Source organism: Pogona vitticeps, chromosome 3, assembly GCF_051106095.1.
Source record: "Pogona vitticeps strain Pit_001003342236 chromosome 3, PviZW2.1, whole genome shotgun sequence".
Classification (NCBI taxonomy): domain Eukaryota; kingdom Metazoa; phylum Chordata; class Lepidosauria; order Squamata; family Agamidae; genus Pogona; species Pogona vitticeps.
The window spans coordinates 248672494-248696014 of NC_135785.1; the positions used below are offsets into that span (position 1 = coordinate 248672494).

Sequence of the window (23521 nt, forward strand, 5' to 3'; positions counted from 1 at the left end):
TCCTCCACTAAGCAGGAGGTTGGACTTGATGGCCTTATAGGCACCTTCCAACTCAATTATTCTATGAGTCTATGATTCTAATGGTCCATGAAATAATAAAGAAGGCAATAGATATGAATGAAGTACAGTTTCTTCACTAGTTAAGTGAACAGCCATGGTTTAATTAAATCATCCCAATGTTTATGGTTCTCCACGACATGCTGTAATTTCATCAATTATTTACAAAGCCAGAATAAATAGAGTTTTTTAAAAGTGGGGGCTTTGGTACTGTTCGGCTTTTTTATTATAATTTTGAAACAATAAATTCTTGTGGTTAAGTGTATGTTGAAACCTGTGCTGAATCTCAAACACAGAAAGTAAGTCCCCCAGTTCAGTATCCAGTAAACATGTTTGAAATTAAAGTACTTTTCATTCTGTGTTTATCCTAGGAAATCTCCACCAGCAGAATTATAATGTCTGACATGTAGTAGCAAGTGGAACATAAAGTTCTCTCAAGAAACTGAATGACCTGTGAATGACCCAGTATCGGACTGAATGATCTGAATTATATATGGAACATCTATGAATGAGTTTCCAAAGTATTTTCTTAAAAATCCTTTAATAAAGCATGTGGCAGTGCTCAGATAGAGGATTTCTACAATGGTCAAGTGTAGAGATGGGGGTATTCATATACAAATACGAATATCGCCCCACAAGTGGCGAAGACAGTCCACTCACTGATCTGCCACTGCTGCAGACACCATGATCCTTCCAATGGCTCCGTAGATCACGATTGGCTAGCCACTCCTGGTAGAAGGCAGGAGGACAAGCCATCTGCAGAGCCATTGGAAGAATTGCAGCATCCGCGTCAGCAGCAAATCAGTGAGTGGACCGCCGGCCCCATCGTTATCTCTACCTGTGTGGGGATATTTGTATACATACGAATATGAATACCCCCATCTCTAGTCAAGTGTACTGGAGAAAGCTTTCCATTCAAGTGTAGAAGGGCTGTGGATAGTTAACTTTTAGACACTCATTGGGTGTATCTACACAACATGGTTGTATTTATTTATTTATTTATTTATTTATTTATTTATTTATTTATTTATTTCTTTCTTTCTTTCTTTCTTTCTTTCTTTCTTTCTTTCTTTCTTTCTTTCTTTCTTTCTTTCATTTATACCCCGCCTATCTAGTCAATTGTGACCACTCTAGGCGGCTTACAACATACACTTAAAAAATAAACATATAACATACCACATCACAAAAAAAAAATAATTTACATAAATTAAAAGATAGAATAAATTTTTTTCCCAAAGATGGCAAGAAACAGGATATATTATGACAGAAAAAAACAATTAGGTATTAGGTGGAAAGGGGGAAGGCCTGCCTGAACATTTCTATATAGCTTTAATTGTTATGGCTTCACCTAATGGAAGCTTTGAATTTATGGTTCGGTAAAGTAAGATGCATAGTTTCTTCTTCATCAGTTCGCTTCCAGCTCTGCGGTACTATGATGATGATGATGATGATGATGATGATGATGATGATGATGATGATGATTCATAAGCACTCACTCCAGGGGTTGGCAATGTGCTGGAAGCAAGGGTATGTTTGGCAGTGGCTACCAATTAGGCTGCCATCATTATTGTCACTGAATATGTTGGCAACCCTGGCAGCTCTCTATAGTTTCACAGTGTGACAGAGTGTCTTCCCACATCATAGAGCTGGAAAATGTCACCTACAGAAAGGGAAGGGAAGAATTTTCTTATTTTACTTGCCAGTGGCAAGGCTGTCACCTTTTATTAATTATTATTTTTTGAAGCAGTTTTTTCCCTGGGATTTTTTGTAAATTGCAAATTCAAAAAGTATTTGAACTTAAAAAAAATGATGGTCTGTAGCAGCCATTCTCAACCATTTTTTAAAAATCACAGCCATAAACTCAGTATAAAAATATATAGGGTGAATCCATGTTGCATAAGTCACATAACAAACCTTATAAGACGGTGCTAGAAGACCTGTTTTCAGCCTGTGGCTCCCTTCAAATATGCCAGGACCCCCCCACACACACACACACGGGGACATAGGGCCACCATTGAGAATGGCTGGTGTGTAGGATATTGTGATTCATTACGGCTATGTAATATGAGAGAACCATATGCCTTAAAAAACAGTAGTCAACACTGGCAGCTTAAAGATACATATTAAAGAGTGGATGATGAATGTTCTGTTTGCAGCCTTGGAATAAAAGTCTGCTTGCTATAGCAACCACATCCAGGATCCACAGTTGTTATTCATCGTTTAACGGTGAGACAGTTTGTTCGTGGTATCAGCAACAATGAGGATTTTAAAGATAGTCTGAGCCTCATGTGTGGTCTTTCAGCTCCATGTTAACCCATCCTTTATTTTTAAGGCAGACCCTTGGCTCTTTTATCCAAGAGTCTAAAGCCCATAGCTTTGTTCCTGGGATTTATTACTGCTCAAGATGTGGATAACTTTGGACCACAGGAAACTTATCCAACTATACATCATCAAGAGGGCTGCTAATCATGTGATGTATGGATGTGGGAATCCATGCCAACTTTTCTTGGAGTCTGCAAAATTTATACAGATTTGGCCACTGCGTAGTTATTTAATATTTCAATGTAATTTATGTTCTAGCACATTATTTATAACGGGAAGACCCTTGGCCTGAGTATAGGAAGGTCCAGCAGGCAGTGGTCAGAAAGCAAAAGAGTATGTAATACTGTATTGTCCTTGCAATAAATGTTTATGGATGTAAATTATGGGAACAGTTAAGACTTTCGGAAGGTGGCTAGCTGTGGGTTCCACACAAAGAGAATGAGTATGTAGGAGAAGAGTGAGAGGATATTATGAAGTAAGTTGATAGGTACAAATGTTACTATGGAAAGGGTGGTGGGTTGTTTTTTTGTTTTTCTTCTGCTAGTTTAATTACTGGAACCAGCGAAATCTGAACAATGTTAGGGCCTCACACTTTAATTTGAATTGCAGATCAAAATTATAGCATGAATTCTCCCAAACTTTGTCAGACTTGTTTTGAACAAGGAAGGAGAAACAGATGGAGAAGGAACCTGGGTGGGTCTGCAGCAAAATTAAATGTTATTTAAATTAAGTGATTTGTGTATTCTATCTTTTTCTAAAACCAAGTGCTTAATATTCAGTTGCACTTTGAACAAAACTCAGGATCCTGTGAAGCATACGAAGAGAAAGGATTGACTAGGTACTTTAAGTTTGATTTCTGGAGGCTGGAAGCAGGATGGAAACAGGAAATCAGTTAAGATTCACCTTTTCCTGTATAGTTGCTATTGTCTTGTGCTACAGGTTGAAGCTCCTGCATTTGGAAACATTGCTCGGATAACAGCAATCAGAAGATATTTTGTTGATATTCAGAGTGCTTAGGTGTGGACCAATTAATCTGAATTACAATCAGAGGGGGACAAAAGAACATGCAAATGTTTCCTATTGTCTTCCCTAAGTGAGCTCTTTAATCTGCATTGCTCATTGAGTTGGTAACATGCTTGTAGGGCCAGAAGTTGGAAGTTTGATTCCCCACCATGATTCCCAGGAGAAGAGTGACCTTGTGCAATCCTGGGAAAGATGCACAGTCCCAGGGCATGCCCAGAAGGGACTCGTAAACCAATTCTGAGTATTCTTTAACTAGAAAACCTTAGACGTCAGAATCAACTTCACAACATGTAGTTATTATTATCTATTTGCTTCACTTCCTCTTTCCAAAGGGAAGCCAATTACAGTAATTGTTTTTCACTTTATCAGAAGGAGGTAGCTGCTCATGGAGTCTGTTTCATAATAGTTACCATTAGAATTCGAAACTGGGGGCTTCTGCAACAAATTTGGTTTATTTATCTATTTGAAGGATCGTATCATGTCATATGAGGCTTCTTGGCTTTTAAGGTCTTCTGGGGAGGTCCTTCTATCAGATTTTCTTGGACTAAAGCTCCCAGATGCCTTCACCACTAGCTATGCTGGCCAGGATTTCTGGGAGCTGAAGTCCAAGAACATCCAGAGACCAAAGGTTGGTAACCACTGTACTAGGAGGGAAGTCTATATACCTGACCAAATGACAGATCTCAGGATTCCATACATCTCCGAAACCATGGGAGTTAAACTGGCATTAAACTGTAATAGCTACACAATATAGATGGCATGCATTGTAGAACATATCTGGACACCTGGTGAAGAAACTGTGGCACTTTGCCTTCATGGAGACAGGCTGAAGCAAAGATGAGGAAAGGTTTATCTCTGATGCAAAGGAGTCAGCTGGCCACCGGCTGAATTTGTTGATAGGACAGCTCCATTTCTTTAATGGTTCTGAACTTCAATCACAAAAGAACTAGCCAGTTTTGGCCATTAGTTCTGTTTTTTTTAAAAAAGATATGTACCTGAGAGAATGCCAGCTATTTTTCTATATAGGGCTTTACCACAAGGCTGTTCTGCCTATGATTCTTTAGATCACTGGTTCTTAACCTTGGGTTACTCAGGAGTTTTGGACTGCAACTCCCAGAAGTCTTCACCACCCACTGTGCTGACTGGGGTTTCTGGGAGTTGCAGTTCAAAAGCATCTGAGTAACAAAGGTTAAGAACCACTGCTTTAGATGGTGCTGTAGGTCTATGTCATAATATAGGGTGCTGTCAAATTAATCTAAATATTTTGATCAGTGAAGACAATTGACTATTACACATCACTTTCATAATAATCAAAATGACAAGCTCTGGATGTCACATCCATCATGTTAAAAACATAACCGCCCCCAATACTAACTTGTAAAACATAATATAACTAACTGAACATCATCAGCATTGCTAGCATTTAATCTGGGAAGTCTGACCATGCAAGCCTATACAGTGGAAGCTCTCCTAGGTGTGCATAGTTATTTAGCCTTAATTATGTTTTGGTGATTCACTATATGGGACAAATTCATAATTTTCTTTGGAAATGCTATGTGATAGATGTGACAACCACTGTTTGTCAATGCTGCTGAATGCAGAGAAGAGGCACAGTAATAAAAGTCTTCACTTTTATTGTTATTATTGTTATTATTGTTATTATTGTTGTTGTTGTTGTTGTTGTTGTTGTTATTATTATTATTATTATTATTATTATTATTATTATTATTATTATTATTATTATTATTATTATTATTGAAATGGAGAGTCATTGTAAGTTGGCTTTATTTATATACCTAGCTGGAGTGTGTAACGTGAAAAGAAGACTACCTTTGAAGTTGGAAACAGAGCACATATGACTAGATGTAAATGGGTTTCTAAGTTGTGAAAAACTGGGTATTTCTGCTGGTCTTGTATAAACTATAACTGCTTTTTAAGTCAATTTGCAAAAAACATAACAAAACAACAACAAAATCACCACTAAAAAACAAAACAAACAAAAACAGATTACAGTCTGTACATGTAGGAAAAATTGATTTCAAAGCTGATTGTTTAATTTTTTTTGTTTCAGCAAAAAATACATAAGAAAACGTAAAACATTTTCCCCAGCTCTCATAATGTAATATGATATACTATGACTCAGATAGCTCACACTGGGATTTGCTTGACTTAAAGGTGCTGCAATACTTTTTATTATTTTTGCTCTTTTATTTTTGATGATATCCAATAGTCTCATTTAATGATGGCTTGATTTTATTTCATTTTTTTCATAATAAGATAAAATATATCTAACTTGCTGTAAACGTATTCTATACAATAAACTATATGACCAGAATGCTGTCACATTTGCAGAACAGCAATAGACAGATGGATATCACAGACCACAGATAGACAAATAAGTGGGTTCTGAATCGAACAAATCCTGAATTGTTGTTGTGGGTTTTCCGGGCTGTTTTCCAAATCCTGAATTCTAATTAGAAGCTAAAGTCATACTTCGGGAATCCAATGAGAAGACAGGACTTACTGGAAAAGCCAACAGTCCTAGTGTAAGTGGAAAGGAGGAAGCTTTGCTATGAGATGGATAAACTCAAGAAAACCATGAGCTTTAGTTTACAAGGCCTGCAAAGGTTTATTTAATCAGTATTTTCATATAGTAATTTATTGTGCATTTCAGGTCAGTGTTTTTTTCTTTTAATAAACATTGATTGTCATGCTCTAATGTTTTAAATGTGTTTTAATATTGATTTTATTTACCGTTTTAATATACAGTGGTGCCCCGCTTGATGACGATAATCCATTCCAGGAAAATCGCTGTTAAGCAAGATTGTCATCAAGTGAAAAAAACCATTGGAATGCATTGAAAACTGGTTAATGCGTTCCAATGGGCAAACACCCCATCATCCAGTGAAGATCAACCATAGAGAACCGCTGATCAGCTGTTTAAAATCGTTGTCTTCTGAAGCAGGGGTCCGGAAAGCAGCCATTTTGCGAAGGGAGGGAAGCCATTTTGCGGAGGGAAGACATTTTGTGGAACCGGGAAAATCATCGTTTAGTGAACAAACAGTTCGTAAAGCAGGCTTCTAATCAACGTAATGGGAAAAAAACCCATTGGAACCATCATTTTGCGATCGCAATAGCGATCGCAAAAAAACTCATCGTCAAGAGATTTTGTCATCAAGCGGGGTTGTCGTCAAGCGGGGCACCACTGTAATACTTGTTTAATTCTATTTTACTATTTGTATATGTGAGGGTTCGCATGGAACTGCTTTCTCTTTTTCAAATAAACCAGGAGTCATTTTAAAAGTTAAATCAAAACTTGGGTTTATTGAGTCATTTAACCGCAAGGCGTCATTCCGCTTTTCATCATGTAACTTTTCTCTTGCCACCAATGGGCAATGCAAGGGCAACCAAACATCTGGATCAAAGGGGTTCAATGTCCTGTCTTCCCAAGGCCCAGGTAAGAAGGGGTCACTGGCTTCATTAGGGAGCTCCCTTTCTTCAGCCCCTAATAAAGGTAGGGTCTCCTAATTTTGGGTCTCTCCCCATAGGTGTTCCCCTTCTCTCTCAAAGAGTGTCCAAGGTCCCGGAGGTATTCCCTCCTCTGGGCTTCCTCCACTTTCCATGTCCTCTGGCGATAGTCCGTCTCCTTGCAGGCCACCTTTACCTTTTCCCATCTGCCCGTCCAAGGATCTTCCACCCAAGTGAGCTCCCAGCCCCCCCCGGATTGGATCCCTCTCCCCTTTTATTTCTCCCATTCCCGCCTCTACCACTGACCTCCCTCTTTCTTCCTTTCCCGCCAATTCCTGCTCAGTTTGTGTGGTGGCCGTTATCCTCAACAATCTCTCCTCCAGTTCTCAGTTGTCAGTTCCCTGATGGACAGCATCTCTGGGTGGTTTGCACCTCCTGAGAAACCCTAAGGATGGATGGCACTCCAACGAAAGCCTCTATGCTCTTGTATCGCATCTCTCAGTATACTTACTGTTTTTAGCTTTTAAATATTGATTTTTTAAATGATGTAAGCTGCCTTGGGTCTTTTTAAGGAGAAACGCAGGATGCAAATATTTTAAATAAAGAAATAAATTCTGTTTCCTTCTGAACTATATAGCTCTTCTGACTGGAACAAGTTCTTTGAAATCTCAGGGTCAACCTAAACATTCAATGGAATGCATATTTCCTACAATGAAACCCCATTCCCTTGTAGCAAGTCAGCAATAAGACTCTCAAAATAAGTTATTTTTATGTTCCCAACAAAAGGTTCCAGTCACGAAAGCAAGATGCATAAGATAATCATGTGCTGTGAGAAACAGACCTTTTCACCACATGGGGGAGCACCTCTGTAAAAAATGTGATAGCATCTAAATTGAGGATTGAGGGGTGTGTGACCCATGGTCCACATTGTTCACTCAGAGGCACAAGCAAAGCCCTACAGCGCCCTTGTGTCCTTACCTCCAATTTTCATTTACTAAAAAGTTGCCTTATGCCTTCTACCATGGCTTCTGCTCTCTTTTGGTTTAGAAAAATGATGCTTCTGTACCTAAAACAACTTAAGGGAGTCATGCCAAATTTTGCTTAGAGTGGTTGTTCTGGGTTTTTCAGGCTCTTTGGCCGTGTTCTGAAGGTTGTTGTTCCTAGAAGGTTGTTCTAGGAACTCTACCCACCCACAAGGACAGGGGATCACTACACACAAAAGAGCAGCTAATGACACCCATCAACCACAGGAACAGATAATCTCTTCCCCTTAGCACAACAATACACCCACAACAATACACACTAATCACCCATCTACAGGAAAAGACAAAAGCCTATTGCACAGCCATAAATACTGCACTCCCAAGCCAACTACACCAGAGTACAGGTTGCTGTCCTCTGAAGATGCCAGCCACAGAGACTGGCGAAACGTCAGGAAGAACAACCTTCAGAACACGGCCAAAGAGCCCGAAAAACCCAGGACAACCATTAGGTCCCGGCCGTGAAAGCCTTCGCGAATATATTTTGCTTAGAGCTTAGGACAGCCACACTAGCTGGGGCCACGTCTGGGAATTATAGTCCAAAGAAGCAATTTTTCACAGCCTTTGTTTTTTTGAGCCCACAAAGCAGTTTTCCTGTTCTCACTCAGTAATTGCAACAGCAACCTATAACATGAGGCAAGTTACTATGATGGTCCCACTTCGCAGTTGTGGTATGAGGCATAGTAGCATGCTTAGGTTCCTTCAGATGTCTCAAGCAGGATACAAAGCACTGTGCAGTCCTCATCTTTGGGGGAACTGTTCCTGTTGAACAGCTGCCTCACTTGCAACTCTTAAAGGAACAGGAGCTGCACGAAGAGAAAAGGAGATCATGGAAGGCTGCACTAAATACCTTAGTACTTTGGCTTCCAGATTGTACATCCCTGCGTTATTTGTAAAGAATTAAAGGTAACCCAATTTTCTGTTTCTTATCTACATAACAACATTGAAAAAGGTGGAAACTGAGAGAATTCACAGTAGTAATAAAAAATACTTTGATACCAGAAAATAGAATTTCACACAAAACTAAAGCAAAATTCACAAAAGACAGAAGAGTAAAGGAATGTTCTAAAAATGAAAGAGTTTAATAAAACTTAATTAATAAAAGATAGGTGGAACTATATAGTTTTTACCAGCCATTTACAAGCCAATAATGAAGAAGGCAACTTAATTCCTCTGGGAAGGGAGTTTTTCCACAACTTGGATGCTGCTACATATTAGGGTCTTTCTCAGAATGACAAGAGTTGGAAGAGACCACAGGGGTCATCGAGTCCAACCCCCTGCCATGCAGGAACTCCATCAAAGCACCTCTGACAGATGGCCATCCAGCCTCTGCTTAAAGGAGGAGAGTCCATCACACTCTGACTGTGTTCAACAGGATTGCTTATGGAAGAAGCTTAATTCTGCATTACATAGTTATTTGGGCTTTCTGCACAGCAGAAGCTGAATAGGATGCTGGCCTAATTTTCATATACAGCTAGAGCATTGGCTGTTTCTTTGTTTTTAAGGGATAATCTGGAATTCTCCTAGGCTTCCCATGAATGCAAAGTCTGTTTGTTTGTTTGTATGTATGTCTCCCTCTGTGCTTTAGTCATCTTACTGCAATGTAAGTTTGGTGCAATAATGCAAATATGACTCTCTTGCAGACTTCCATATTAATGTACACATGCTCCTCAGGTAGTTGAGGAGCAATGGCATATGGGATTTCAACTTCTGTGTTTCTCCCCACTCCAGGGATGTCAGATCCTAAACCCATGTCCCTCACTGAAATAAATGGGATAATATATATTCAGCTTCAGTTAGGTTGATGCCTCCATCCACCCTTTCCTTGAATCTAGGTTATTGATGACATGCTGAAAATGTACAACGCCAGAATTAATTTCCTGTGTTTATGCTGTTCATTAACTTTACAATACTCATTGGAGGAAGGAGAATTCCTGGAAACAAACATGGATGGTTTTTATAGCTGACAATATTTGTCAAGCACAGACTCACTCAGAAACAAGGTCTGGAAGAGCATGGTAACCTGAATTAACTGAAATAGAGAGATGGCTGCGTCAAGCACCAAAACATATCTGCCGCAGCTCTTAACCTGAAATAGTTTTCCATTTGACTCTTTATTTACTGATGTTTGGCATGCAGGGAATGAAGAGTTTCAGGTCTGTAAACACATAAAAAGAAGGCACAGCAGCTGATCCCACATAAAATACAGTACATCGTACTTCCCATCTCATCCAAATCCTTTTAAAAACCTGTAATGGAATATGTTGCAGGCATCAGAAATATGAGAATCATATAGTTTGTATGAGATACTTGGAACAAGACACTCCCCGTCTTACTCTTTAGTCTCCTGGCTGGCTTTCAGAGACTTCATTTCTCATGTTTGGTTCTTCATTTCAATGTAAATCTCAGATCCTAATCTTCTGGATCTGTTTTTTATTCTGATTTGGGATCACCTGCTAGTTATTTCTGACAGAGCTTGTAAACATTACTATTTCGGGCAAAAACATCAAAGTACCCCAAAGAGCCTGGCTAGTGGCCATACTAGCTGAGATATTCTCAAGCTGAAATCCAAAACCAACCAACCAACCAACCAACCAACCAACCAACCAACCAACCAACCAACCAACCAACCAACCAACCAACCAGCCAGCCAGCCAGCCAGCCAGCCAGCCAGCCAGCCAGCCCAACCCAACCCAACCCAACCCAACCCACCAACCAACCAACCAACCAACCAACCAACCAACCAACCAACCAACCAACCAACCAACCAACCAACCAACCAACCAACCAACCAACCAACCAACCAACCAACCAACCAAAACATTTTCTCATTTCTGATCCCTAAATGCATATCTCAGTAGTTGAATGTACTGCCCAGCATAGGCCTCCCTTTTTGGTGTGATAAATAAATTGTTAATAGTAAATTGTGCATGTGTTACTTAATCCTGACATTCCCAGAACTGGAAATTTACACATGATGAGATTGGTAAGTATTGTTTATCATCCTCATTTACATTATGAAGTCTAATATTTGAGGTTGGAAAGATAATTATACAGCATCCATCATTCAGTGCTCCAAAGATCTTACTACTTTAGCTGTGTATGAGTATTTATTACAACATGGCCAACTCCATCCAACAGACATCCTATCAGGTTAAGTTAACATATATACCCACCTATTCCATAATCGTATCTTGTATGCTTCACCCTTCCCGCCTCTTTTTCTCCCTTTTCCCTTTCCCCCAATGTAGGTATAATTTAAACATCGAATACTTTATTAAAAATGTAAAATTATTAATATTCAATAATATTATTGTTATTGTAAGGAAAAAATTAGACAAATCTATTAGGAACTCAGCTGGCTGGATGTCTTAATAGTTTAGACATCTGGCTACAGAGCCAGATGTTGGTAGTTCAATTCCCCTCTGTGTATCCTGTGAGTAGAACCAGCCTATGTAGCCTTGGGCAAGCTGCACAGTCCCATTCCCCAGAAGAAGGGGATGGTAAACCACTTCTGAATATTTTCTATCTAGACAACTCTGGAAAGAGTCATTTTAAGTCAGAATTGATTGATGGCACACATTTATTATTATTATATTATGATGAACTGAAGTCCTATTACCAAGTGTCTGAAAACCATTCTTAGGTTCCCACTGTACCATTCTTTCAACACGTTGAAGAGGACTAGAGACTTAGGAATTGATAAATCAAAGACAGGCTTATGATAATAGAAGTATTTTTCTGTGTTTAGGCTGGTGGCTGCAACACTCACAAGCCTGGCTTAAAATGGTCAGCATATCTTTTCAGTAAACTTCTGGTCCCATTTCTTATTTTAACTTTATCTTAAATGGAAAGTATGGAAATACTATCAGACTAATAACTGAAAGAAATGTAATATAGCAACTAATATATCATGGAAGCTTTTTAAACAAACACATTGCAGTGTGACTTCATATCTAGCCAAAAGAAACGTAGAGACAGCTTGGCGGAATAAGAGTAACAAATGCAAGCTTGCTCCTTCTATCCATCAAAAGCTGCAAGAAGCTGGATTTTCTGCATAAACGGTAGATACAGGACTGCACAAACAGCAGTCACTCTTTGTGATAGCTGAGTTAAAAACAATTTAGGAGCAAGTATGGACATTTATATAAATCAACCTTCACACAATATAAAAAGAGTATATAAACATTGGAGGGCAAGAAGGAGAAAACTTAATCTCGATCCAAACTGTCAATAAGATTTAAAGCCCCAAACTCTTCGCAATTCACTTGCGATGCTACTAGCCTTTATCTAATTGAGGAAATAGAGCTAATTAACAACAATGCCTAGTCTATTTTTAAAACTACAAAGCATGTCTCCCTAAGGAATCTCAGAACACTAGTCTGTCACTCCCAATATTGTCATGTTGGTCTGGGAGCAGTGGCAATCCAGAATTTCAGGCAGGATTCTTGTTTAACTCTACCAGATGTTCCCTTATACAATGGCGTCTCGCTAGACAGTTACCCCGCATGACAGTTTTTTCGCTAGACATTGACTTTTTGCAATCGCTATAGCGATTCCCAAAACAGTGATTCCTATGGGGGAATTTCGCTGGACAATATTTGGTCCCTGCTTTGCAAACCGATTTTCGCTAGACAACGATTTTGACAGCGCACTCCCAAAATGGGTGTTTTCGGGATCTAAGCTTCGCAAGACAGCTATTTAAACAGCTGATCGGTGGTCTGCAAAGCAGCTTTCCTATGGCCGATCTTCACTAGACAACGATTCTTCCCCATTGGAATGCATTAAACAGGTTTCAATGCATTCCAATGGGGAAATGCTTTTCTCTAGACAATGATTTCGCTAAACAGCGATTTCAGTGGAACTGATTATCATCGTCTAGCGAGGCACCACTGTATATGGTGATCTCCCTACCCAAGGACTGTTGGATTTGACTGCTTGCAACTCACTTTACACTTAAGAAGGTGCAAATCTTTGCATGGGAATGGACACAGAGGCCCTCCTCAGGTTTCCTAGAATGTCCTTTGCCTGTTTGATCTGTGCTGATCTTCCTCCAACCTTAGATGGATATTCTTAGGGTTCCTAATGTCACTTTCTTCCTTTGCACACCTCTCTCTCTTGTCCCTCCAAGGAAGAGACATGTTCTTTTTGTTTTCTAGAGAAGACAGGGACAGCCATTGCTTCTGACGTCTTCAACTTAATGAGCAAGAAGGATCACTTTTGTTATCACAAGCGTCCTCCCCTGATAAATATTAGCATTCTTAGACGTGTGGATGTGATTCCCTTACAAAGGAATGCTCAGATAATGGTTGGGAAATATTTAGTCGTTGGAAAACATGTAATTCTTTTAATTCATATGCCTTTTCCATCTCTTTGTCTTACTGCATTATGACTCGTCACCCACACACTGAGGTTCAAACTGACTGGAGAAACCAATCCAGCTTGTGATAAAGTTGAGTCAACGACTTGTTTAAATTTTCCATGATGGAAAGTCTGGTTACTTCCATTTCCCAAGGTTTGGATTAGTGTGTTGCACAATTCTTCATTCAATGGCCTTTCCCTCATTCTATGGCTCAAGAGTTGAGGAACTGTTTTGCACATGTTTCATGCAACCACTTGCTCTTTCCGTTGCCTTAGTCTCAGAAACCTTTCATTGCCTGCAAGTCTAAATACAACCCATCAGCACATCTCTGCCTTGCAAAACAACTATTTGAACACAGCTTGCTGATTGGTAAAGAAATGAAACACCTCTAACTTGATGATTGATAGAAATAGTTACAGTGGTGCCTCGCTTAATGCTTGTCCTGCATTACGATGAATCCACTTTACGACAATCTTTTGTGATCGCAAAACGATGGTCTAAATGGGTGAATTTTGCTTAGCGATGATCGGTTCCCTGCTTCGGGAACCGATTTTCGCTTTATGACAATCCAAAACAGCTGATCGTTGGGTTTTCAAAATGGCCACCGGGTGCTTAAAATGGCTCCCCACTGTGCTTAGGGATGGATTCCTCGCTATACAGGCAGCAAAAATGGCCACTGTATGGAGGATCTTCGCTGGATGGTGAGTTTTGACCCCATTGGAACGCATTGAACAGGTTTCAATGCGTTTCAATGGTTTTTTAAAATTTCGCTTTATGATGTTTTTGCTTAACGGCGATTTTCCTGGAACGGATTATTGTCGTTAAGTGAGGCGCCACTGTACTAGCCTCCTTCCTTCTGTTAAGAGATAGTGTAGACCCCACTATCTGTGGGGGATTGGGTCCAAGACATGCCTCCTGTGGATACTGAAGACTAAGATGATAGTGAACATTATTTCAATAATGAACTCTATACCCAGCATGGCTCTAGCCCCCTCTAGTGGCCAGTTCTGGTAATGACATAGAGGAAATATGTTTCCCTAGCAAATGCTACACCAGTAGTGTCCAACCTTGGCCCTCCAGATTTTCTTGGACTTCAACTCCCAGAAATCCTGGCCAGCAGATGTGGTGGTGAAGGCTTCTGGGAGCTGTAGTCTAAGAACATCTGGAAGGTCAAGGTTGGACACCACTGTGCTACACAAAGCATAGTCTCTGGCTCCCTCTAGGGATCAGTTCAGGTCACTTGATATTTAGATATATTTTTAGGATTTTTCTTGTAATTTTTTTAATATCTTCAGGCTGTTGGTGAATAAATCAATGGATACTGATCCAGATAAGGGGGTTATAATGTAGTACAAAACCTTTCTGCCAATTTCCTTTGTGTGCCTTGGTGTTTTATACTCAGAACACCTCCACCTGTTGGAATAAATTGCTTTGGCTGCCTCTCTGACTGTTTACTTGTTTTATCTCCAAAATCCCACTGAGAGAGAACAAACCTCTAGGTGTAATTGGACTGCACCCACAACATAACCATTCTGCTTTTCAAATAGCTGAGCCCACATTCTGTATCTGTATGCCAGATTGCTTCAGTTTGTTGGCATTTTTGCACCCTTGTATACTGCCTCTAGTCCAGTGCTTCCTAACCTTGAGTTCCCAAATGTTCTTTGACTACAACTCCCAGAAGTCCTAGCCAGTACAGCTAGTAGTGAAGGCTTCTGGGAGTTTTAGTCCAAGAACACCTGGGGACCCAAGGGTGGGAACCAGTGCTTTAATAGGTGTGGCTGGGAGGGACATTTCTGGGCTAGGTTGATGGTCAGTCTATCCAGCACTAATTGTTCCTTCCTGCCTCTGAGTTCAGAGAACCAGCCTCTCTGCTATGAGTTTTTCCCCTTCTCAGTCGGTTGGAAGTTGTTAGTCTGTTGAGGCCTGTTGCCACAAGCAGTCATGTTTCTCAGTCTGCTGTTTGTCTGTTCAGTGTAAATAAAGAAAACCGTTTTTATACTTTCCACTGTGGATGTCTCAGAGTGAGTTACTGGGACTGTAAGGGCCAGTTAAGGTGAAGAAAGGTAGACTAAACCGGGGGACTTCAAGCTATTCTGCTCTGTGAATCCCTACACTTCTGCTACGTAGAGGAATTTTACCAAAATTTAGCACTCGGAAACACTGTCTGCATTGTTTTTCTTTTAAACCTGATTATCTGGATGAAAATTTACATTTGCATCCGTGTCCATATTGTGGTGTTCAGTAGGTCTCATACTATTCATTTTTATACACAGTTAGGATGGCATCAGGGTAGGTATGCATGAACTCTGCATAGTTTTGTGCCTTACAGAAGTTTTGAGATAGTGTATCCCAATAGAATGACTTGACACATGACGCTTTATTTAGCTTGCAATACAGGAAGTGCACGACCGTTTCCAGAACTCCCCTGGCAACATCTCCCACGCAAACCACTTTGAAATAAGTGGGACCTCCATAAGAACACAGCAGTATGGCTGCACAGGTCAAAGTTTTTTGTGTGTGAGAGAGAAATCTTCAGTGCATTGTTATACACTGAAGCTGCCATTTTCCAAAGTAAATAAAACATTTAACTAAGCTGACTGTGAAAATGACATGCTTTCTCATTTCAATGCGAAACTAAGATGTGTGGCATCAGCAGCATATGAATACTGCCCTTCTAATGGTTCCAAATTGTTGGGAATTCGTTACTGCCCTAATATCTTTAGAAGTCTGCTTACCGGGCTGTGTTACATATGAAGGTGTGAGGTGGAGCCCACAGCAACCGAATGCCACAGTAACCGTTCTGAGAGAGAAAGAAGAGGGGTGTGTGACTGAATTCTGTCCATATACTTGACTCACATTTATTTATAATTATATGGACTTTACAGCAGGGGAAGGATGCCTTTGTTCATTGGTTTAAACGTCAGATGGAGAGTAGAAATGAAATAGTCATAAAAGAGCCAAATTATAGAGCTTATTGTGACAGAAGGCAGCCCCGTTATTTTCTTTGGAGTTATGTAAATATGTAGGCCGTGATTAACACACACACACAATACCAACAGTCTTTTATGTAGGTGCACCACAAATTCAATTTTTCCAAAAAGGAAAGGGGGATCAAGTTTTTAAAACAGAGAATTTTACCTTTTATTTCCAGGTGACCACTCTTCCAACAAACAACTTTAAAATATTGAACATGTGAAGAAGTTAATAAAGTCTACACAATTTTGTTTCTCAAAGCAGTTAAGAAAATAATCCAAATCTCTCTCTTTTTTTTTTTTGCCAGTGCTACTGCTGCAGTGGTAAGCTATCCATAGCACCCTCATACCATGTTTCACTGAAAATAAGACAGGGTCTTATATTAATTTTTGCTCCAAAAGGTATTATGGCTTATTTTCAGGGGATGCTTTGTTTTACAATCATGTCACATGCACAATGGTGGAAAGCAGGGTTTAACTGGAGCTTATTTTGGGGACAGGGCTTATGAGCATCCTGAAAAATCATACTAGGGCTTATTTTCAGGGCTTAGGTCTTATTTTCAGGAATACAGGGTAGAGACAAATTATGGTTTTGGTTTCAAGCCCGTAGCAAAGCATTCTAATCAGTACAGACTTTGGATATTAAGCATCATTTTTGACTTTTTTTTTTCAAAACTCATGCAACAGGATAGGATATTTTCATCCCTCAGTGTTTTGTTGCAGACTCCATACAGAAATATACATTCAATATAAATCACTGTTTGACAGAGGAATCTGCATGGAATATACCTACATTTCTGTCATTTATAAAATTTATTTATAAAAACACATCATTTTTTTATTTCTCTCTCTCTCTCAAACACACACACACACACACACACACACACACACACACACACACACACACACACACACACACACACACACACACACACACACACACACACACACACACCCTTTTCATGGAAGTTGCTTGTTTTGTTGTTTAACAGAAGCCCTTATTTGATATTTCTAAACCACCACTTGTGATTTCACCTGCTGTTGTTACAGTATGTGCTGTCAAGTCACTTCCAACTTATGATGACCCTATGAATGAGCAATCTGCAACATGTCCTCAACAGCCTGTTCAGCTCCTGAAGACTCAACCCTGTAGTTCCTTTAGGGAGTCATCTCATATTTGGTCTTCCTCTTTTCCGGCTGCCTTCCCCCTTTCCCTGCATTATTACCTTTTCCAGAGAATCCTTTCTTCTCAGGATGTGCCCAAAGTAGGCCAGCCTCAGTTTCAACCTTTTTGCCTCCAGAGACAGTTCAGAGTTGATTTGCTCTAGGACCTACTTGTCCATCTTTCTTGCAGCTCAGGGGATCCACAAAGCTCTCCCCCAGCACATTTTAGATAAATCAACGTTTTCCCTGTCAGCCTTCTTCACTGTCCAGCTTTCACACCCATACAAGGTGATCGGAAATTTCACTTACTCTGGACTAAAATCCCTATAGGTTTCTAACCATGGATCCAACTAATGCTTAGAAATTACTCTCCAAGGGTGGGAGATAAAGTTCCATATATTCCAGCTCATGATAGCTTTTAAGATGAATTGTATTTAACTGGAGAAGCAGAATGCCCTGTGGATCTGTATTAACACAGCTGGTGACAAATGATAGCAGCACATCAGGTGACACCCCAGAATTAATAGTTGTAAGTGCATGCTGAATTTTAATAAAGTTGCTTAGAAGCTTAGCAATATTTAAGTTTCTCTCCGACATAAGGAGGAAAACAAGGGTCACTCTGTTAGTCCTGTTAACAAAGCCAATATGGCCTGAGTGATGGGATTGGTAGTGAATCCCAACTGAGTGATGGGATTGGTAGTGAAAAATATCTGGCTGGATTGCAGAAGGCAGTGCCACATGGACATATGGTTTGACCCATTATAAGGCTGCTGTATTTCTGTAGAAATAAATGTGCGCCGTATGCTTGATATACACCAGCACAGAGGAGCTGTTAAGAATCTTGATCTAGGTTTCGGGGGACACGAATTCAAATCCCATGGAAGTCACTGGGTGTCTTTGTGCCAGTTGCTCATCCTGACTTACCTACCTCACAGAGTTCTTTTGAGGATAAAGTAGAGAGGAAGAGAACCTCAAGCTCACCTGGAGGAAAAGTATGACATAAATATAATAAATCCCTTCTGGAATCAGAAATTCTGTAACTTTTAACATGGTAACTGGTTTCTAGGTAAAGGTAAAGGTTCCCCTTGACAATTTATCCAGTCGTGTCCAACTCTAGGGGGCGGTGCTCATCCCCGTTTCCAACCCATGGAGCTAGCGTTTGTCCGAAGACAATCTTCTGTGGTCATGTGTCCAGCGTGACTAGACAAGAACACTGTTACCTTCCCACCGTGGTGCTACCTATTTATCTACTCGCATTTTGCATGCTTTTGAACCGCTAGGTTGGCGGGAGGTGGGACAAGCGATGGGGGCTCACTCCGTTGCGTGGATTCAATCTTACGACTGCACGTCTTCTGACCTTGAAGCACAGAGGCTTCTGCGATTTAACCCACAGCACCACCACATCCCATGTAACTGGTTTCTAGCTAGTGGTTAGTTTTTGTTGTTCTCCTATATCAGGATGAAAGGAAGAACATCATGCCCTTTGCAGTATTTTAAAAGAAAAGGCCTTTAAACTGGCAAGTTCTGCGGTTTCATTTTCAAAAGGTTGCGTTCAAAGGGCAATGAGTTGTGAGGCTCTGGGAAGCTTGTTTCTGAGCTTCCTGCAAACAAGAGTGGGAGGGACACATCGGAATGCTTGGCAGCGACGCTGTTTATCATCATTTCAATAAGTGCCTTTGTCGCAATATTTCAAGGAGTGTTCAGAATAAGATTGAAGTTCTTCCTTGGGGCTGCAGTGCACATAAATACAATAATAACAGAAGAAACAGACTACAGAGTTCTGTAGTAATAGCTTTGTTCTTCCAGCTAATCTACAGAATATTGGAGTTCCATCTCAGGATCTTCATATAAAATATACCCAAATTAAGAAAACTTAGCATTGATTATTCAGCCTCTGGGCTCAGAATGTCAGACATTACAAGTCCCTGTTACATCTGAGCATACAGGCTCCACCTCCAACAAGGTGTGTTTCTAATGGTTTGTACAGCATCAGCTGACGTTAGTTCCATAAGGCACATGATTGGAGGAAGCTAAGTCTCCTAACTGTAGGAAGCTAAGCCTTGTGACTGTGGGAAGCCTGTTTACAGAGGCAAAGTACTACAGGCCATTTTGTTCTCAGCTATCTCAGCTTACTTCCGTGTAAAAGACGCCCCTCAATTTTTAGTGTAATGATTTTAGGAAAAAATTAGCATCTTATACATGGAAAAATACAATAGACTGTTTTAGACCAGAAGCAGGCTACTTTAATGGCATCTCAGCCATTTGCTAGACCTTCTTGTGTAAATGTGGTGGGACATAAATTGCATGCACATAAGTGCTGCACTGATTGAATTTCTCTACAGAAAAGTTGTCCTATATCCGGGTAGCCCCAATTTAGATTATTCTTTGATCTGCCTACTTTGCCTCAAAGTCTGTTAAGTGACTTCCAAATGGTCCAGCCAGAGTCTTATCCTGGTCAGAGACACCCCTTGGCATTCATCTATTTGGCAAGGTGTGTTGTTTATGCTCTCCATAGGTTTTGTCTAGGGGACACAGAAGGAGCCTCTCTGTAGAATGGAAAACATTGCGAGTACACTCAGGCATCTCTTGGGCAATGGCGTACAGCCGTCAAGCCTTAACTTCCAGTATCTTTGTCCATCTGATGGTGTTCAGTAGCATCAGTGTCCTAGGTGCTCCTCTATTTAATGTTATTGTGCTTCTAACTTCACCCTGTATCCTTGTCCCTTCCCTTGTCATGTTGGCAGAGCATGGGAGGATGACCCACCAAATCCAGATGCTGTGCTGAAACTCCATGCCCCTTTTATGTCCAGCTATCCTGACTTTCACTGTTAGAAATTGCAGCCCAATGACTCCTGGGTTATTGCCATCTGTGAGGCAGCAAGCAAGAAAGGTAGGTTTTCAATTGTGTTGAATTCAGAGCTGTAACTAGCAATGCTGGCACCTGGTGAACGTTCTCCCACCTACTCTGCCCTAATGCACAGGTGTGAGCATTCCCCCCCCCCAAGAAAAAGGAGTGGGAGAATGTCTGTAATTAAAAAAAAAGGGGGGTGTAAATGTAGCCAGGAGGCTTTGCTACTTATTTTCCTAATGTTCCCCAGTAGATTCAGCTCTGGACAGTTGTGCTGTTAACATTATGGTGCCCTGGGGAAAAGCCCCAGTTGTTCCTCCCTGGTTGCATTGCATCTTTGGTGTTAACAAGATATAGGTTACTTGTATTCATATCCCTGGGGATACAAATACAAATGGTGGCAACACAGATGCTATGGAGGCCCTTTCCGTCCTCCCAGAACCAGCTGGGCCACTCACCACAGCACAGCACTCGGCGCCATTGTTGTTGTCATCACGTCAATTGCAGAAGGAGCCCAGCCGGCTCTTCCATGCTTCCCCAACTGCTAATTGGCTGAGCATGGAGACTCCCCATCTCACCTCCATGCTGCAGTGGTTGGCTGCACACGGAGGTGGGGAAGAGCGAGCCGGACTCCTTCCATAATTGGCGCGGCCACAATGGAGCTGCAGTGCCACACTCTGAATGGTGAGTGGACCAGCTGGTTCTGGGGGTTGGGAATGGGCCTCCGTAGCACATCTGGTGGCGGTATTCATATCTGTATCTCCAGGGATACAAATATGAAGAGCTCATGTCTAGTGTTAACCTTCAGAGCTTCATGCAGCACAGATGGATGTCTTGCAAGTTATTCTGGGAGTTACAGTAGAATAAAAACTACCATTTCTAAGCTCTTATCTTGACAATAGATTATCTATCTATCTATCTATCTATCTATCTATCTATCTATCTATCTATCTATCTATCTATCTATCTATCTATCTATCTATCTATCTATCTATCTATCTATCTATCTATCTATCTATCTATCTATCTATCTATCTATCTATCTATCTATCTATCTATCTATCTATCTATCTATCTATCATACCACCTTTCTGGCTGCAAAGGCCACTCAGGGCAGTTTACAACAAAATAAGACAATAATAACAACATTAAATAATGGCAACATAAATATCACAATAATAGAAAAATAGGCAACAAACACAAAATCATTAAACTTGAAAAATACAACACAAAAGACATTTAATAAAAGCCACTTAATAAAAGTACTATACTGAAGATATTTTAAAACAAGAGATAATCTGCCTAATTACTTAATTTATATAAAAAATATTTATAGCCTACCCTGTATCACAGGATCTGATTACAAAGCTGTATGAAACAATGTTGAAACATAAGATAATTAAAGCAATTCAAAATCAAACAATTTAAAACAGAAAGTTAATGCTTTCAAACATCATTTCACCTTTGTCTTTCTGGTTGGATTGTCTGGCCATTGTGGCCAGACCAGAATATCCTGGACAGTTTGTGCTGGCTTGTTTATCAGAGCAAGTAGGTGTTCGGTGTTTCAAAGCCCCGCCTCCTCTGGCCAGCATCCAATCAGAGGCAACATTTGGAGGAGGTGGGGCAGGGAAGCCTGGACGCTGCCTCTTATTGGGCACCTGCTGGAGGAGGCGAGGCCTTGAAATGCTGAAACAGTTGTTCAATCGCTAAATGAACCAGCACAAACTGCCCGACCAATGCTGAAAGACTGTAGCAAATGTGCATATTTTTGATAAAACCCATGGTCTGTCTTCAGAGAAAGAAGTTCTTTACACTCAGTGGGGCCTGGCAAAAAAAAAAAAACCCTGCTTAGTTTAGTATGATAGAGCCCCTACTATAAAATTGGTTCAATTGTCACCCTATCAGAACAAAGCTTAAAAGTTCCGCTTCAGAAAAATAATGTAATCTGTTAAGTATTGATAAGCTTGTGTAAGCAGCAGTGAGAGAGAAAGCTGATTTCAGAGAGAAACCCTTCCTTTTAAAAGGAAGCATTTGGTGAAATTGTCAGTTCAAGTGGCAAATTTTGCATGATCATAAAATACAGGCATATGGACAGAGGTTCTGAGAGTTTTTCAGCCAATTCCTTCAGCACTCTCGGATGCAGTTTATCTGCCCCTGGAGATTTGAACTCGTTCAAGGTAATAAAATACTCCTTGACTATTTATTTATCAATCTCCAACTGCAACCCTGTCCCTCCCACTTGCACTTCACATTTTTCTGGAGGTTCATAGGCTGTCCTATGGGAAAAGACTGAACTAAAAGAGGAATTGAGTCTTTTGTAAATTAAAGCTATGATTTCTGCCACGACAAAGATGCCGTGGGGGCAAGGCTGGTTCCAGAAGAATTGTTACAGTACAATGTACTTCTCTACATAGAAGTAAAAAAAAAAAAAAGTTCACAATGATAGTTACTTCCAAATAAGTATGTTTGAAATTGTAGCCTTGGGCCAGTATCCTAGTATGATATATATGACCAAGGAAGAGCCCTAATGCAACCACCCCCTTGTTCTGGTAGATACACCCCTTTGCCTGTCTTGCCTCACACTGCTTGTGAGATAAATTGTGCATCCAGTAATATGACGACTCGCACAATAGGAGACCTGTTAGAGAGGGGAAAGAATTATTCAGTTGTTCTTTTGCTCTGAATAGTAGTACATACTTTGTTCTTTAAGAAATAGCTTAATTATGAGTTTTTGAATTCTAAGGTAAAGGTAAAGGTTCCCCTTGACAATTTTTGTCCGGTCGTGTCCGACTCTAGGGGGCGGTGCTCATCCCCGTTTCCAAGCCATAGAGCTAGCGTTTTGTCCGAAGACAATCTTCCGTGGTCACATGGCCAGTGCGACTTAGACACGGAACGCTGTTACCTTCCCACCGACGTGGTCCCTATTTATCTACTTGCATTTGCATGCTTTCAAACCACTAGGTTGGCGGGAGCTGGGACAAGCGACGGGCGCTCACTCCGTTGCATGGATTCGATCTTATGACTGCTGGTCTTCTGACTTTGCAGCACAGAGGCTTCTGTGGTTTAACCTTCAGCGCCACCACGTCCCAATTCTAAATGGATCAGAATTTGGTAATTAGGCTAATAAAAAAACACTGCAATTCAGACCCTGTTCTCTGTAACAAATGAGTGCTGTCAAGTCACTTCCAACTTATGACCACCATTTCCAGGGTTTCCTAGGTTGACCATTCCCTTCTTCTCGGGTCGCCTTGGGATTGTGTCGCTT

The 23521-nt window shown here is 40.5% G+C and overlaps 1 long non-coding RNA gene across 1 annotated transcript; it reads right to left on the bottom strand.

Annotated features, from left to right (window-relative positions):
• Nucleotides 1–1587: 1587 nt before the first annotated feature.
• Nucleotides 1588–21782, bottom strand: LOC144588075 (uncharacterized). The gene is made up of 3 exons (XR_013543412.1): nt 21719–21782; nt 18337–18389; nt 1588–1717 (listed from the first exon to the last, which is right to left on the bottom strand). It is a non-coding gene; the product is annotated as an uncharacterized LOC144588075 (long non-coding RNA).
• Nucleotides 21783–23521: the final 1739 nt, after the last annotated feature.